Genomic DNA, 12,106 nt, shown 5'->3' on the forward strand with positions numbered 1-12,106 from the left:
GCTTGAGAGAATTTTCCATGATTGAAGTGTAAGCTTCACACGCCTATTTGTCCTTTTATCGCGGACCTGTGAGAGAGCCTGGATTTTGTAATATTACAAGACAAAAAATCGCTAGGCTTCACTGTAAGCCTAATTATAAGCTATAAAAGCTATGAACGACGCGAAAACTGGTACCGTGTCAGCTTTTAACAGTATGGACAGTAAAAAAGAGTACAAGACATGTGAGACGTGCGAATGGCGAACACACCAGGCTACACCCTACGTTTAGGACACCAGAGCCGCTCTAGACGTTTTCACACGGAAAGTTTGTATGTCAACATTGATTTTCATCAGAATTGGGACCGGATTTTACCAGCTGACGTTCCAGAAGTTTTATATGATACCTTTGATAACATATTAAATGATCTTGGGAATTTGGTTGGATGTCAACCCAACGACTTTAGTGTATCGCACCCGGAACTCAAGACGTCGGCATGGATACCGTTTCAACCGTGGCAGGATGTCAGACCAAATCATATATTGGATCCGTTGGCCCGAATATTACAATCCAACGAAGAATTTAAGATGGATGAACGCCTGAGGTTACACGTGTGTCACGTAGCCCCGCCTAATGGAAAGGGACAGCCTATTATCAAAAAGAAGACTATTTGAAACGGATGAGAGCCATTGTGGCCAAACACTATGCTAACAAGAACGACACTCCAGAATTGGAAGCAGAAAGAAGAAGAATAGTCAAATATTGTGGACCCAGCAGCTGACAGACACGAAAGACCCACCGTTTAATTGAGGAGGTAGGAGCTGCCTACGAAGCCTGTCGTGGCCCCGAGACCTGGGAACAATACCAACGTATGCTTGGTCCGCAGGGATATGAGATCAATGTTTATTCTCGACAACTCTTTGGAAAACAAAATTAGTCGTGGGTGGTCGGCCTAAGGTATTACATTTATACCATCACGCCAATCATTATGACGTCATCACGCCCATGCCTGCTTTTTTTGAAAGAAACTATTTCTGTGAGGCCTGTCAGAAAGGTTACGATCATCCGGATCGACACGATCGTGGGTGGTCGGCCTAAGGTATTACATTTATACCATCACGCCAATCATTATGACGTCATCACGCCCATGCCTGCTTTTTTTGAAAGAAACTATTTCTGTGAGGCCTGTCAGAAAGGTTACGATCATCCGGATCGACACGATTGTCATGCCATGTGTCACGGCTGCCAACAGTCGGGACCCCCGTTTTTGGAAGACGCTACGTTTTCCGAATCTGATATGTTACTAACGATACCTACAACCCCGGCAACCAGGAACACAAACAATCTGTCAACGGTGGACGAAATGTCCACAGTGCAGGAAAGAGTGGGATATTCTGAAAAGACACAGGACATTGGCCGAACACGAATACGAGTGTTCTGTTTGTAAGAAATGGCATCAACGCGGAGACCGTTGGTGTTCTATTCAAAACTCAAATCGCCTATCGATCTGAGTTAGCAAGACTCCAAGAAAAAGATTTGACAAATTTTCTGTTTTATGATTTTGAGTGCACCCAAGATATGGGAGAACATGTGCCGCAGTGCTATTGTCATTTCTGCATGGCATCATCAGACACCTGTGATTACTGTGATCCTTTCTGGAATGGTCAACGCGAATGGGTGTTTCGGACGTTGGACGACGTGGGGAAATGGTTTGTCTATTTATCGGTACACGGTACAGTTCCCAGAGGAAGAAAATCTCGCAAGTCTACACAAATCATAGCCGTTGCATCCGATACGTGGACGTGGTATCCCTTTACCCTTGGGTGTGTAAAGACGGTAAATTTCCTCTCAAGGAACCAAACATCATCACACTGGAGGTCTCATTCAGTGTTCCGTGCTTCCATCCCGTCAACTCTATCACCCCGTACTCCCGTTTCGATACAACGGCAAACTCACTTTTTCGCCATGTCGGAGCTGCGTGGAACAACACATGCAGAAAAGTGAGATCACGCACTACGTCGCCTGTACACACAAGCAGAAGGAACGAGTAGTAACCTTTGTGTCGTTGGAATTAAAGAAGGCCGTGGCGATGGGTTATCAAGTCCTCGTCGTGCACGAAGTGTGGTATTGGAGCTAATGGAGCCAGTACGACAGTCAATCCAAGTCTGGAGGATTATTTGCTGGATACATTGATCATTACTTGAAAAAGAAGATGGAAGCTAGTGGATATCCGGACGATTGCTTCACGGACGACGATAAACGACGTTTCATCCAAGACGTGTACGAAGACATTCAACTAGATCACGAAGCCATGATACCCAACAAAGGCCTGAGAAGTTTTAGCAAGCTCCAATTGAACACTTTATGGGGAAAATTCGGACAACGTGACAATTTTACCCAAACAGTGTACATGACAGACCCTGCCGACTACTTTCCACTCATGATGGATGTCACCGAAACCATCAAAGATGTTCGAGTCGTGAACGAAAACATGATTATGGTGGAAAAGATCGAAATAGAAGAACCCGTGAGATCATGTCCCATTACCAACGTCGTGGTGGCGGCTTTTGTGACAGCCCAAGCCCTGTTGAAATTGTTTTCGGTATTGGAACCACTGGGAGAACGTGTGTGCTACTCTGATACGGACAGTGTCATTTTAAAATACGATCGCAATCAATGGAACCCCCCGGAAGGAAGCTCGTTAGGCGAATGGAAGAATGAATTACCCGACACACTGTCGATACGTCAGTTTGTATCCGGTTGACCGATGAATTACGCTTATCAACCGAGTAACGGCGAAACGGTGTGTAAAATCAGAGGATTTACGCTCAACTACCGTAATAGTCAACTGTTAAATTTCGACACCGTGAAACAGATGGTCCTTGGTTTAGCCCAAGACAAAATCACAGTCACCAATCCGCACAAGATTGAGCGGTCACGTGATCGACGTCCATGGTCACGTGTGGAAGAAAACGTTTATAAAATCGTATACAACAAACGTTTTGTGTTATTAGACAAAGACGGTCAACCCAGCAACACTTTACCTTATGGATACCATCAGGAAGAAAATGAGGCAGAGATGGCTGACGTATAGCGTCAGTCATCGTTATTTACCCATTATAGACCACCACCAATATACTTTTTGCATTGGATGAGCCTACAATCACCCGAGTCAACGGTATCATTCCTGTCTGGGTTTCGGAGTCTGTCCCACCACTGGCCAGACATCACACCCCGTCGACATGCATCTAGATCAAGTATTAGATGACCACAACCACGAGGACGTCGAGAAAGTATTGGGTAGTTTTATGGAAGAGCCGCGACAACAGGTACAAGAATGGGAAGTAGATCCCCAATGGACAGTCGATGTAGAATACGCTCTGCGACAACACTGGGAAGTGGTACCGGGTTTCAAAACGGCCTTGATCAGAAGAAAACATGAATAGAGAAGATATGTTGTTAAGTGATATGTTGGACACGGTGTACCCTCTTACACACCTTTGCAAGGCCTATTATGAAAAGAGCCAAGGCTATCAAGTCATTACCTGGTTCGAAGAAGATCGGATTAATTTTGCTTATTACAAAAAGACTCAAGGTTGTCAAGCCGTCACCTGGTACGAGGAAGATCGGATTATTTTTGATGTACTGGATCGTTTAGTCAAGACGTATGGAGTAGAAATGACACAAGCAACAATGAATCGCGGCTCAACAATCTGGATGTTGTCTATTGTGACCAATGAGCGAATGCCACGTCATCGATCACGTGATTTGGGGGGATATAACACCAACCAGAACATCGGCACTTCATTCTGGAGACAGCTACTCAAGTACACAGACGTAGTATGGAAACTTCTTATGGTACCTATGAACAACAGTACGATCTTCAGCGAACTCCTCAACGAACCACTCAACGAACCACTCTACAATCATCAGAAAAACAACTGTTTTGGGTGTGGAAGCAATAAACATTGGTACAGACACTGTCCTCAACGAGCCACTCAACGATCATCAGAACAACAGTCCAACAACTGTTTTGGGTGTGGAAGCAATGGACATTGGTAGAGAGACTGTCCACAAAGAGCCACTCACCGAGCTACTGACCGAGTTACTCAACGACCACCAGAACCCCCCAAACAGTCCAACAACTGTTTCGGGTGTGGAAACAATGGACATTGGTACAACCCACAACGCGCAGCCTCAACCTCGCAAACAGAAGCTCAGAGAGAAGCTCAGAGAGAAGCTCAGAGAGAAGCTCAGAGAGAAGTCAATACACAAAGAGAAGTCAACACACAAAGAGAAGTCAACACACAAGGAGAAACGACAGAAGTCAACACCCAGAGAGAAGTTCAAAGAAGAGAAACTCAAAGAGAAAGTCAAGGAGAAAGTCAGAGAGAAGCCAAAGAAGTCAACACGGGTAAACGCTACGACACCTGTTAACTATGCAAACAAGTTGGACACTGGGCTCTCACCTGTCCCCAACGCTACCAACCTTACCCGTCGACCCGTTACCAGTCTCAAAAAAACAAGAAAAAGAAGCTAAACACCGATGTCTCAACTGTAACGAATTTGGCCATGGATTGTTTGCCTGTAGACAGTCCCAAGAAAGCATCGATGACTTTAGCACCCTTGCAAGCAAACTGTTCAACGTCGAAAGCATCGACGAGTTTAGCACCCTTGCCAACAAACTGTTCAACGTCGATCAACGTAACGGGTACTGGTGTGAAGAGGCCAGCGAACTCTATCGACGGTTCAAGCAAATTTAGAAAAGAGAAAGAAGACGTTACACCGTCCTACGTCCGAGCCTTGTACTACGACAGCAACTAGATTGGAGCAAGATTTGGTTCGTTGTCCGATTCAACTCGATGTGCCGCCGTTTACCATTTCCTTGACGGCTGAAGATGCTCAACGATTAGCCCATACACTCATCATTCCAGGTGGCTATCGAGGTATGACAGAGCATCCTCCTCCACCACCACCGCCTTGGATGAACAGCGAATGGGCACCCCTGGTGTTAACTCTACTAGAGGCCCAAGACTGGGTCGACGACGACGATTTACAAAAGATGATCGGTTCCGTGTGCTGACGCGATCTCCGTGACTGTATGCGCATATGGTGCGCATGGAATACTCTTTACCGTTGTGAACCACTGTTGTGAACTACCGTTGTGAACTACCGTTATGAACATTTGTGCTTTTTGACTTCGCTATTTGCTTGTTAGTGGTTGCTGTTCTTTGTTATGTGTTCAACATGTTTAAAGTTCTTTGAAATTTTGTATAATAAATAGATTGTAAATTAATGTTACATAAATTTTTTTTATCATACACATCTTGTCTGTTGTTTTTTTGCCAGGGGTAGTATAAAAGGGGGCGGTCTTAAAAGGGAAAAGTTATTTCACCATGAACGTGTCATTCAAGCACCCCATTACGATGTTAGTGAGCGGGCCAACGGGTGTGGGGAAAAAGGTCTCTGTGCAGAAGTTTCTTCAAGCATCGCTCTTTGATACTCCCTCTGAGCGCATCGTCGTGGCTTATGGTGAATGTCAAGACAGTTACAAGCAGTTTCCTTATACCTATACGCGTGGGTTGGCCACTTGGACGAAGTGATGGATCAAGTCCAAGGGCCCCAATGTTTAGTGGTGGATGATTTGATAGGAGAAGACACCGATACGTTAGAACGTTGGTTTACCAAGAAAAGTCATCATAGAAATGTGAGCGTAATTTACATTGTGCAAAATCTGTTAAACAAGGACCATCAGTTTAAATGCTCACTATGTGGTCCTCTTTAAAAAAAAAAAATCTTCACGTTGCCTCGCAGATGAGTTTCTTGGCCCGACAAATGCATCCGGGACACGGTCAATTTATGCAAGAAGCCTTTGCGGATGCCACGAGTACCCCTCGCAGCTATTTACTGATCGATCTGAAACCCGATACGCCCGATGAACTACGTCTTCGTACACGTATCTTACCGGAGGAAGAACTTTCCCATGTCTATGTGAAAAAAGTATAAAAAGGCTCCTGGGATGTTCACCTTTATTTGATGTCAGCATGGCTCGTGTGAAGAACACCGTTCGTCGTCATCCACCTCCCGGAGTACCCCGTGCTAGATTTCCACCATCCGCCTGGAAAGGACAAAATTCATTTGGCGCCACACCAACAGAAACCGCAGGACCCAACCGACGGCGCAATGTGGGTGCCAATTTAGCTCCAGATCTACGTTTATCCCCCGTAGCCGTACGTGTGCCACGCCATCATCAGATTCCAGTCACGGACAGTGACACTCGTCGACGTCGCCTTGCGCCGCGCCGACCTCTACGTCTTGATGACGATGGTGTCGCCAGACGCCGTCCAGCGCCCCGCCAACCACCACGGCAGGAATTGAAAGGAATGAGGAGCTTTATTAACCGTTTGAAACATCTGTCAGTAAATGAAATATACGACCCTTACACAAACAACACGAACGATGGGTAGAAAGAAATCGAGAGAGATTGCAACAACTGACTTGAGATGGTTTATCTGTCAACGATAAATTGAACATGACCACGAAACCCGGTGGACAGGGATTTTTCAGAGGCATCCTGATTTGAATCTTGATCCGTTGAAAAGAACGTTTTCAAAAGGCCAGAAAAAACCGGAGACCCGTCAGAAGACGACGATAGAAAGGGTATAAATAGGATATAAATACCAAATCCCTACCCATCTCTCAACATCATTCGGTCGCTACGGGCCTTGCCCAAACCCTCGCAGAAACAAGTCCTAAGACATGCTCCTAATACTTTTATTCAGACTCTTTCTGAATATTGTCGCCAGGTCTCCAGTCCGTTACCCGAATCTTTAACTCTTTTGGCAAATCGTAAAACTCCCATGAGAACAAAACGACGAATCGTTCAACGCGGTGGATTTTGGGGTGAAATTGTCAAATTTGTGCTTCCAGTCCTGAAAACCGTCGGTCAGGCCGTGGGTCGTGCGGTAGGACTACCTATCCAAATTGGTATCCAGATTGGTATCCAGACCCCCTAAGACTACTATAAAAGGCCCTCCAGTATAAAAACCAAGACGTCACCACGCAGTATTACCTCTCTGAATGTGCTATTGAACGGATCTCCAGCTTGGCGAAAACGTCTGATTCGACAAGCGCCCCGGGACGTGGTAAATTGTTTATCCGAGTGTATTGGTAATTTACTACAAGGCACCTTACCTCTGACACCCCGCGAAAAACAACGTTTGCAACGTCTAAAACTTGTGTTGCGTTCTTAGGGAACCTCAAAAACCTCGTAGCATCAACGAAGGCGTTTATTGGGTTCTTCGGCCCTTTGGAAAAGCATATTTCCCTGTATACAACGGCAGCTGAAACGACGACGATGAAAATGAAATTGGTTCTGGTGGACGAACCCAGTGTCACGGTAATGAAGCCGTACGAACCCGTGTGGGAACGGGACCCTATTCGTCGTATCATGGAAGAAGTGTCGACCGAGGTGGATACCGTCTTGAAATCCCGTATGCCCGATGCCGATAAAATGCAAAAGTATAGCCAGTTGTTTGAAAGATTTCATACGATGCAAAAGAAACTCGCGACCTCCCAATCACCGCAACCACCGCAACCACCGCCGCAACCTTCACCACCACCACCACCGCCTCAACCTTCACCACAACCACCACAAGAACCCGATGTCTCGCAATCGATCCTGGAATCGGTTCCTACCACGTATCGTTCTAAAGCCAAACAATTGTTAAAACACATCAAAGAAAAGACACCTTTGGAATGGAACGAAAATTATAAATTGGTACGTGATGGTCAAGTGATCAAAGGAACGAATGCTTACGATATCGTCAACGATTTAATGCGAAGTCGTAAAACCGTGTCGCCAGCTCCGGGGTTTAACAAAGGACAAAAGACACCGCCTCATAGGACACCCCAGCAGACCACACGTACACCCCTGGAGGTGCGCTGGACGACCCCTCGAGAACAAAAAGGGAAACGTCTTCAAACCAGTCGAAGATTAGCACCACGTTGGATCCCCTTCAGAGACTTGTAAAAACTGTAAAGTTTTAATAAAGACTAAACACTGTAAAGTTTTAAAAAAAACTTGCAAAATAAAGACTTGTAAACAGTGTGTACCCAGTGTGTAAACAGTATAAATAGACCCGTGGGACAAGAAAATGGCTCGAGTGTATTACGACCCCAAACATCCTGCGGGTTTCAGGGAAGGCACCCGTTTATAGAAAGCTACCAGGGTTCCATTGAAACGTGTCCGGGCCTGGTTACGGGGACAACGCACGTACACCTTGCATAAACCCATACGAAAATGTTTCGCTCGTTTATCCACCGTCGTAGCCGGTGTAGATCATCAGTGGCAGGCCGATTTATCTGATCTCTCGTCCTTGGCGTCCTTTAACGATGGCTATCTGCTTCCGGCGCCAGCCCTCAATACCACCCCCAAAAATGACAAATCCCCGCCAGTTTTATCTTACATTGCCTAGTGACAGTTCCATGAAAGTGTATCCCGACAACACAATGTCCAGTTACCGTACGCTGCTGAATTCTCCCATAGATTTGGATTGGGATTGGCTTCCGTGTCGTTTCTCACGACGTGAAACAATCTCTCGGAAGGAAGTAGCGAAATTAGTCTTATGATGGTGATGATCGGACCCTATAATCCAGACGTACACAGGCCAGACAACATACCGACGAATGACAAATGGGAGATGGTCGAAGAGCCCGTCCTGGAGGAACGTACAACAGTTTCCAGCACTTGTTGGCTGAGATAAATTCGCTTTTACGCGCTTTGTTTAAAGCTCATTTGACGCTCGAAACGTTGCATGCCAAACCTAAACGAAGACATCCGGACAATCCCGAACTCACGGAAATCGAAAAAGAACACGAGAAGAATTATCAAGCCAAAATAGATGCCTACAGCAAAGCGATCAAAGAAGAACCGATCATATCCTTCGTTGTTGGACGAAGTCACGAAAAAGGTCAAGTTGCAGATCAATACGGAAGACGGCTTTAAATATCTCAAACTTATACCACGATTATGCCCCGATTGGACCATTTAGCGTCTTTCAAACAGAGGGATGTCATCGTGGCCCCGGACACCTTTGACATCAATGTGGGACACACCATGTTTTATCTGTATGCAGATCTCTTGGAACCCCAACGGGTGGGGAATATGGTGGCGCCTTTGCTGGATGTCTTTCCAAGTTCTCACGGTTATCATCGCCCGACGGTCATCCATTATCAGCCCTTCAAGTACGACAGCATCACCACCATTGGCCTCTATATAAGAAACGGTCTTGGCCACAAAGTGTCATCACCAAAGATAAAGTCGTCGTCAAACTACATTTCCGATAAAAAGCATAATGCAACTTTATCGTGGTGTGTTACGCCAACAGGGCGCCAACATGAAAACGCCCACGCCCATCAACGTCTACCGGGGAGGTGTCTTGTGGCAAAAGGATGCGGGGCATTTACAGGGGTTACTGAACATTGCGAAACCCTTTCTGCAAGCTGGAAAGAACGCCTTAAAGACCAATTTTTTTTTATCAAAGAGACTTTTGGAGAATTGGGAAAAGCAGCCCTTGGTGTGATAGCGAGAAAACAAAGTGTGGGCCAGAGTTTGAAGAATGTGTTCCAGCACACCATTAAACCATGTCTCCGACAAACACTAGCCGATGTCATGTCCTCCAAAACACCCAAATACCGACGCCGACAAATAGACACCAGACCGCCCAAAACCAAAAATTCCATAAAAAGGAAAGGAAAATCCACTGGCGTCATTTCACGAGCCAAACGTCAACGACCAGACATCTTCGATCATGGCTTCAGCAATGCGTAACGGTTCATGTCCTTGTGCTCGCGATGAACTGGAACAATTTTTCCAAGTGCCCGACACACACACGGCCATTACCCGAGTAACCAAAATACGCCATCACACCCGATCTGAATCACGATGGACCGATTGAATTTCTGGTGAACAATGCCAGTACGGATTTCATCGATTTGGCCAATACAACCCTGCATCTGCAACTCAAGGTGGTGAAAGAGGATGGTACCAATCCACCGGCAGACGAACCCGTGGGTCCCGTGAATAATTGGATGCACTCTTTGTTTAAAGATGTGAAATTGAGGCTGGGAAAAGCTTCTGATACGTTGATCACGTCTCCTCTACCTAATTACGCTTACCTAGAGAATTTACCGAGTTATGGAAAACAAGCCAAGACGAACCATTTAGACCGACAAGTCCTGTAGCACAAGGATACAGCCGGCGAATTTGATCAATCCTCGCCCATCAAAGTCAATGCAGAGGCCCCCGAACCTGCCAATGCCGGGTTGGTGGAGCGCTACAAACGCATCTCGCCAGGTGGTGGAATTACAATCACGGTTGCATTTAGATATGTTTTTACAAGAGAGGTACTTAGTGGACCAAGTCGATCTACGTCTGGGTTTGGAAAAACAATCCTCTAAATTTTTCCTGATGCATACCAACAATAAAGGACCCTATAAGATTGATTTCATCAGAGCTTATTTGGAAATTCCGTTCGTCACTCTTTCTCCCACCTCGTACACACGGATTAACAACCAACTCCAAAAATGCCAAGTATCCTTTGAAACGCATGGTCGTCAGAGATGTGGTCGTGCCGAGTAACCGTACCAGTCACGTCCTGGACAAACTGTTCATCAACGAAACTTTACCCACGCGTCTATTTGTGGGGTTGGTCAGTAACCGAGCTTACGATGGACATAATACCAGGAACCCGTTCCGATTTCATCATCATAACCTCAAGCACATTCGATTGACCATAGATGGAATAGTCATGGATGATTATGCCGATCTCAACTTTGGCGATAAATTGGCCATCACACCGTACATGGATTTAATGAATCGCGTAGGTGTTCTCAACACCCGAGAAGATTTGGATCTCAGTTTCCACGATTATATCAAGGGTTACACGCTGTTTTGTTTTGATTTGACCAACGACCGAGAACTAGTCTCTAGAACTATGCTTCTCGGTAGCCCTCGTTAGCCCCCACTAGCGCTCTCAATCTTATGCTGTTTGCCGAATACGACAATGTCTTGGAAATCGATCGTAACCACCGAGTCATCATGGATTGGTAGTCCTTTATCTGTGTCATCATTCGGACGTTTTTGGTGGTGTCTGGTCCCGGAATCACCTGTACCGGCTGCAACCCCATACCTATCCTCTAGCCTACATTGTCAATGCCGACGACGAACAAGACCCCGGCACACACTGGACCGTGTTTATGTGTGAAGGACCTGGACACTTGTATTTTTTCGATTCTTACGGATGCCCACTTGAGACCTATGGACACGCCTTTGCCGATTTCAGTCAACGTCACGGACCCACTACCCATCAACCCCAATGGTTACGGAGTTGAACGAGTTTTGTGTGTGGACATTACTGTTTATTTTTTATCTGCCATTCGAAACGGTGCCTGCAATTGTTTGGCACCAATACCCGGCAAAATGATGTGCTGGTGAACCAATGGGCTCAAAATCATTTTCCACCTTAAATCGTTTGGGTGGACAAACGTGTTGTTCTTTTTCAAAAATGTCAATAAATACGTTCTTGTTAATTGTTGATTTGTTCTATTGTTCTATAATTAAAAATGTTATTAAAATGTTATTAAAAATGTTATTAAAATGTTATTCGTGAAAGCGTGCTGGGGAACTCCCCAGGGCTGACCAAGGGAACCCCCCTGGGCCAAGAATCCAAGAAAGGGTGAGGGAACTCCCAAGAAAAGACGAGAAAGAACGAGAAAAGGGGAGGGAATCCCCGAGAAAGAGCGAGAGAAAACGAGAAAGGGGAGGGAATCCCCAAGAAAGGGCAAGAGAAAACGAGAAAAGGGGGACCCCTGAGAAAGGGCGAGAGAAAAAGGGAATCCCCCGAGGAAATCCCCTATTACATCACGTCATTATGACGTCATCACCGAAAATGGTCGTTGCTAAGGGTGGTGTCATACGTAACGTCATCACCGGAAGTGACACCTTCCCCGGAAGTGGTCGTTGCTAAGGGGGCCGGAAGTGGTCTGTACATGCGCAACACCGTTGCTAAGGAAGCACGTGCGTTGCTAAGGGAGGGCCTGTACCCAGGCCCCCACTACTTACTTCTA

Source organism: Patella vulgata, chromosome 4 (assembly GCF_932274485.2).
Source record: "Patella vulgata chromosome 4, xgPatVulg1.2, whole genome shotgun sequence".
In the NCBI taxonomy this organism is placed as follows: Eukaryota; Metazoa; Mollusca; class Gastropoda; family Patellidae; genus Patella; species Patella vulgata.